Source organism: Palaemon carinicauda, chromosome 30 (assembly GCF_036898095.1).
Source record: "Palaemon carinicauda isolate YSFRI2023 chromosome 30, ASM3689809v2, whole genome shotgun sequence".
NCBI classification, from domain to species: domain Eukaryota; kingdom Metazoa; phylum Arthropoda; class Malacostraca; order Decapoda; family Palaemonidae; genus Palaemon; species Palaemon carinicauda.
This window is the reverse complement of record NC_090754.1, coordinates 91616747-91624246: the sequence shown is the minus strand read 5'-3', so window position 1 is coordinate 91624246 and position 7500 is coordinate 91616747. Positions and strand designations below refer to the sequence as shown.

The window sequence follows — 7500 nt, the reverse complement described above, 5'->3', positions numbered from 1 at the left end:
AACTTTACTAGATTTCGGAACAGTTATTATTTATGTTTATTCGAATATGACCCCGATAACTTACGCTATTTTTCTTTCCAACCACCATAAACTCAGTTTTATTTTTACCTAATTTTAGTTGTTTGACCCTGGAGTCCTGGACCCTTCTAGACTGACAGCCGAGTGATCTCAACCTCCTAACCTGCACAAGGGGTGATCTCTGAGATGCTGCGGTATCCCACTGAATAAAAGTACAGCATTTACATGAAAAATGAGGTTGGAATCTCCTTAGATTTTGTTGATCAGGTGTCGGCCAGACTATTCTAGGCCCTTCACGGAGAGTGGGCCCACCCAAGGCCGTCTCGAATCACTAGAGACGGCCTTGGCCCACCACGGAAAATACTTGGCCCTCCACAGATTTGGGCCCACCAGGACAGCAAGTGGTTCTCAGTTCTCGAGCAAGCTAGATGTATCCCATTACAAGGCGGTATTGTGTCAGCCTTCTCGACGTATAAAGGGAGATGTGCTTTCCCTCTCAGCTTTGCGCAGTGGCAGTATCGTAACCAATGAGGGCTAACCGAGGTGTGATTATTGCTCGTTGAAACTTTCCCTTTCCCGGCTGCTAATTGGTCCTGATGTACTTCATTCCGTTTGTGGTATGCAGCAATCAGACTAGCAGCAGGGAACACAAGACCACCCCATTTGGGGGTATGTCGGATCGTGGGTCCATTGAGACCTGGGTGCTCGGTGTCTAAAGCAAGAAGAAAGCAGGCTACCTGCTTGTAGGTTTTTTATAGGTCTACAGCTACAGCTACAATATAGGGGGATAAGATAGTTGGGCAGGGGAGGGGAGGGGGGAGTTAGTATTGTAAGGATTGGAGGGGATAGTGTTAAAGTGAAGTACAGTGGGAGATGAAAAGATTGGGGCAGACCCAATAGCTTTCTGTTGTTGGTTTTTGCTGTGACATCATGCCTTGTGGACTCCTAGGAGGTGAGAATTTTGTCAGCCTCCAAAGGACTTGTGTATTCATGTTAATTCCTTTTCTGGGGCTTGTTTATCTATTTATGTCTGTCTACTTTTGTTTTATTGGTTAATTCTAATACTCCGAATTTGGTTCATCCTGAGCTATGCAAGGAGCTATCCTTTTCCACCAGGAATGCTCGTTTTGTGTGCCTGTCATTTCCTCACTTGTTATTGCAAGTTTTGGGTAAATGTTTTTGAGTCTTTCCCAGGCTTGTGTGGCTCTTCTGTGGTATCTGACGTTTACTTGTTCGAGATTGTGTATTTTGTGGAGTGTTTCGTTGAGTTCATTTGTGTCATTATCATTGTTAGTCTATGTATGTGTCTTATGTTTCCATTTTGGAATTTTTGTAAGGTTTACATTTTTGTTTGAGCCACTGTGCATGCTGGTGCTATTGGATATTCGAATGGAGGTCTTATCAGGCTTTTGTACAGATTTATTGTTATGGTTTTATCCAATAGTTTGAAACGTTTTAATGCTCCTTTTCTGTTTGGCCAGTTGGAATTTTTGTTTGATATTGCAGCTGTTGCATGTTCTTCTGATAGAGAGACCAAGGATTTTAACTTCGTTGTTAAATGGAATATTTATGTTGTTTACTGTTATTGCATTTTAGTGCCACCTTCTCCATAGGGAGGAACAATGCCATCAATGCACCTAAAGCAGGAGCACTGTAGGCATGACTTAAATGTTTGCATTGTCATTTCAACCCCTATCTGTATCTAAATTTTAACCTACGACTATATTTCAGTTTCCATTTCATTTCTTGCATCTTGCTGTCCAATCATTTGACTTCATTCGATATTAAAGTATGTATATACATAAATACATATATATATATATATATATATATATATCAAAAGTGAGTATAAATATACCTCGTAAGATTTATGAGTCCTTGTTCACTATACAGTCTCTCTCTCTCTCTCTCTCTCTCTCTCTCTCTCTATATATATATATATATATATATGTATATATGTATATATAGAGATAGATACATAGATATAGATATAGATATATGGGTATATGTGTCTTAAAATTTAGTCTAAATATTTGATAATACCTTAGAAATTGATAATAATGATATATATATATATATATATATATATACAGTATATATATATATATATATATATACATCTTTGGAAACTGAAGTGTGACACGAAATTGAAGAAAGAAATGCTTGTCATTCAACACCCAAACACGGTCAGAGAGCTGAAACTTGTAAGCTTTTATTATAATGCTCTAATTATCACGGTAAATCTACTAATATAAATAATATTATCATGATAATGACCTATTTATGCATTTATTATTTTGTTTTACTTCATAGAGTGGTGCATTAATATGATTAGGGAATACCTCTATTTATGTCTAGTGCTTTTACGCAATGTGGATTCTGTCAGAAAATCATCGTGAATGGAAAAAGAACTAGATTTATAATCTAATCAACCTGTTAATCTCAGGCAATGTTGATTTAAAGACTTCAGGTAAATATTATTATTATTATTATTATTATTATTATTATTATTATTATTATTATTATTATTATTATTATTATTAGCTAAGCTAAAACCCTAGTTGGAAAAACAGGATGGTTTGAGCCCAAGGGCTCCAGCAAGGGAAAGTAGCCCAGTAAGGAAATGAAACATGGAAATAAAATACAAGAGAAGAAATGAACAATTCAAATAAGACATTTTAAACACATTAACAACATTGAAATATATTTTTCCTATATAAACAATAAAAGCGTCAAAAAGTAAAATAAGAGAGAGAGAGAAATAAGACAGAATGATGTCTAAGTGTAGGTTACTCTCAAGCAAGAAAACTCTAATCCAAGACAGTGGAAGACCATGGTGCAGAGACTACGACACTACCTAAGACTAGAGAACAGTGGCTGGTTTCAAGAAAGAGAGAAAGTTGATTAGATCATGAGATAGAACATAAGTATCCAGAATATAGTTACTTTGTTGAACTAGGAAACTATTTTACTGATACCTTTATGACACCTAAATCTTAAAATCAATTTGTTGCCCAATTCTCCCAAAGGTGTCTGAATGATCAGTAGAAAAATGAACTATTATATGAATTGTTATCTTCTTTTCATATTAATCGTAGAAGTAACAGGATTCTAAACATAAGAGAGTATAAAGAGCCAGGTTTAATTTTGTGGTGCAACGTGTGTCTGTCCTATCTCTTATGAGACATTATTATTATTATTATTATTATTATTATTATTATTATTATTATTATTATTATTATTATTATTTTATTATTATTATTATTATTACTTGTTTAGCTACAACTCTAGTTGAAAAAGCAGGAGGCTATAAGCCCAGGGGTCCAAACAGGGAAAATAACCCAGTGAGGAAAGGAAACAAGAAAAAATTGAATATTTTAAGAACAGTCACAACATTAGAATAAATATTTCCTAAATAAACTGTAAAAACTTTAACAAAACAAGATGAAGAGAAATTAGATAGAATAGTGCACCCGAGTGTACCCTCAAGCAAGAGAACTCTAACCCAAGACAGTGGAATGCCATGGTACAGAGGCTATGGCACTACCCAAGACATATAAAGGGATATTTGATATAAAAATGAGACAGCATGCAACATGTTTAGTATTCTGGAAATAAAGTGTTTCTTTGTTAACCTAAACTTAATGATAAATGTTATCCTCATTGCTTTGGCTTCTTGATTAGATCACATCAATATAACCTGATAAGCTGCCCTTGTCCCTTTATCCATACCTGAGTTATACATTTCTTCTGCCATATCTCAGTTTCAATTGCCCATCTTCCCAATATATCACAAGAGGCTGGTCACAGAGATGGAAGTACGATTTGCTATGTCATACGGGAGGACCTCACTGTTTATTGATGGTGACTTACTTTATGTCTCTGTTACTATCTGACTACACATTGCTCAAGAATGCTTCATAGCCTCGCCATCAGAATTTGGGCAACTGAATTAGAGAACTTTTGATTGTACTGACTCTTCAGAGATTAATGAAGTTGATTTATGATTGAATTTATCAGATGCATTAGGTTTGAAGACACTTATGGAAAGTAGCAATAATAAATTCATCATAAATTTCATAGACAAAATTTCCCAACTCTGCTAGCAAGCAATTGTTTTATGAGATATGCTGATACTAAAGTAAGAGAGATTGCATGTAAACTAGCTCTGTTTTCCTAGTTTTCTTTAAGATTACACTAAGGCACACTATTCTATCTGTTTCCTTATTTCCTTTCCTCATTAGTCTATATGTTCCTTGTTGGAGCCGTTGGGCTTTTAGCATCCTGCAGTCGAACAGGTATTCTGTTTAATGTTTCTCTATGATAAATTCCAAAAACTCCTGAACTGGATAAGATACTGAACATTATAGTTGCCTTTTCTACATTTGTTATACTAGTACCTTAGGGTCTTCCCAGCTCACATTTTTAAGTCCTTACAGAAGGATGTGAACAGGCTGTGAGCGTGAATGTCCTGGCTGTTATCATGAAGGGACTCGAGATTTTACTTACTCATCAAACTCGTATTCTCTTGCTTATCTGCATAAGCTGTGAAGGGTGAAAGCCGAATCAGCATTTATAAAGTACTCTAATCAAAGCCATTTTAGAGCCACCTTCTCCATAGGGAGGAATAATGCCATCAATGCACCTAAAGCAGGAGCACTGTAGGCATGACTTAAATGTTTACATTGTCATTTCAACCCCTATCTGGACCTAGATTTTAACCTCCGACTATACTCCAGTCTCCATTTTATTTCTTGCATCTTGGTGTCCAATCATTTGACTTCATTTCATACAACAACTGCAGAGTTTCCTCCAGTTTCACAGAGCTATTGAACGGCCTCCCAGGCCCCAGTGACTGACTTAAGTATCTCCCTGAAAGGCCAACACATTTCCAGGGATTTTGTCATGAGGTTTATGTCAGTAGACTAGGTTTCAGATGTTCGGATATTCTCCTTTTGGGAAGTGTATTTTGTATAGATTGGTCAGAAACTGTCCAAGGATACTGCAGTCTTGATACGTAGTGTTTGTCAACAACTTGTAAATTGGGACGTTATTATTATTATTATTATTATTATTATTATTATTATTATTATTATTATTATTAGCTAAGCTACAACCCTAGTTGGAAAAGCAACAGGTTATAACCAATTATGACCAAGGGCTCCAACAGGAAAAAATAGCCCAGTGAGGAAAGGAAATAAGGAAATCACTCGCGTTAGTGATACATATTCATAACAGCATATCAACAAGAATACTGTATACCTTGGGGGAAGAGAGAGAGAGAGAGAGAGAGAGAGAGAGAGAGAGAGAGAGTATTGTTTAAAAAAATGTTTAATTGGAAATTCTCCGTAAAAATATACTGTTCTCAGTCATGTTTAGGTAAAATACGAGAGAGAGAGAGAGAGAGAGAGAGAGAGAGAGAGAGAGAGAATCAAAGCTTCAGTAGATTGTTTGATGTGATATTTATAAAGCAAAAAAAAAAAAAACGTGAAAAGACGAGTGTAGTACGTTTCAACCTCCGAGCTGTAATGGTCCTTATGATAAGGAACAATAAGGTTGCTTTCTTATGTCTGTTTGAAGTGACATATGCCTTTTTAATAAATCAAACCATCTTGTCTTTAATTTAAACCTCATCTGTTTCTTGCAAATGGCACTTATCTCTCTCTCTCTCTCTCTCTCTCTCTCTCTCTCTCTCTCTATTCTACTACTACCTACACTAAGAAGAATAGAAAGAAAGTGTTCAATTAAAGGTCTAAATTTAAGCGTTATTACAAAACACAACAAAATAGTGCTTGTCCTGTACTCACCACCCAATGGCATGCATCTGAAGCTGTAACAGCTCGCTTTCCCTGTCAAAAAGGAAAAGACAAGATTATTCTAATGATTTTATTATGTATATACAAAATATCCTATGTTCATATGGTAGCCAGATGTGGCATATAGGAAATGAATGACTAAATCCTCGTGAAAATCAGTATGTAACATATACACAGTATAATAACATATAAATAAAAATAATCCAAAAATGAATATTTGTTGATGAAATTAAAAAGTCAAGACGAACTGACTTCATGGTACGTATAATAAACTTTGCTTTATTAATGACAATTATAACCCAATCTACAAATAGTGGCCTGCTGGTAGCATCCTTGCCATGTGATCGCTAGACTGGGGTTCGAGTCCCACTTGAACTCATAGCCCTTTTGGTCGCTGTAACCTCACCATCCTTATGAGCTAAGAATGGAGAGTTTGGGGGAGCCTATAGGGCTACCTGCTGAGTTATCAGCAGCCATTGTCTGTCCCTCTTTAGTCCTAGCATGGGTGGAGAGTGGGCTTGGGCACTGATCATATGTATATATGGTCAGTCTCTAGGGCATTGTCCTGCTTGATAGGGCAATGTCACCGTCCCTTGCTTCTGCCATTCATGAGCAGCCTTTAAACCTCAAGAACTGCTTATGAAGACTGCAGTACCCTTGGAGAGTTTCTGACCAATCTGTACATAATACAATTCCCCAAAGGCTAATATTTGAACATCTGAAACCTATTCTACTGACCTAAACCTTATGACAAAATCTGTGGAAATTTGTTGGTTTTTCTGGGAGACATTGAAGTCAGGCACTCGGACCTAGGAGGCCATTCGATAGCTCTGTAAAACTGGAGGAAACTCCTGTGGTTGCTGTATGAAAGGAAGTCAAATGGTTGGACAGCAAGATGGAATAATTGAAATGGAAACTGAAGTATAGTCTGAGATTAAAATCTAAGTCCAGATAGGAATCACCCCGACAATGCAAAGACATTCAAGTACTTCCTACAGTGCTCCTGCTTTAGGTGCATTGATGGCATTATTCCTGCCTATGGGAAAGATGGCATTAGAATGGATTTATTTAGAATACTTTGAAAATGCTGATTCAGCTTTCCCCCTTCCAACTCACACAAATAAGCAAGCGAATACAATTTTGACGAGGAGATAAAACCCCAAGAGTCCCTTCATGATAACAGCCAAGACATTCATGCTCCTAGCCTTCTGCAGAATCTTGAAAATGTGAACTGGGAAGACCTTAAGATCCTAATATAACAGATATAGAAAAGGCAACTATAACTTTCAGTATCTTATCCAGTTCAGGAGTTTTGGGAATTTATCGGAGAGAAATAAACTGAATACTTGTTCGACTGCATTATTATTATTGTTATCATTACTAGTTAAGCAACGTCCTTAGTTGGAAAAGCTGGATGCTAGAACCCCAAGGGCTCCAACAGGGAAAATAACACAGCGAGGAGAGGAAATAAAAAAAACCATAGAATAACGTGCCCAAGTGTATCCTCAAACAAAAGAAGGTCTGAAAGTCCAGATTCAAACTATGAAAATAGAGCTCTCATACTTTCGTATGAATATTCCTTATAAAACAATCTGCTAGCTAGCACAGGTAGGGGAATTTGCCTACGAACTGTATCATGAAGTTGGCATTGCAACTTTCTTAAAGT

At 36.5% G+C, this 7500-nt stretch overlaps 1 pseudogene; it reads left to right on the top strand.

The window, feature by feature from the left end:
- The first annotated feature begins 516 nt into the window (after positions 1-516).
- LOC137623908 (U4 spliceosomal RNA) lies at positions 517-624 on the top strand (annotated as a pseudogene).
- The last annotated feature ends 6876 nt before the right edge of the window (positions 625-7500 follow it).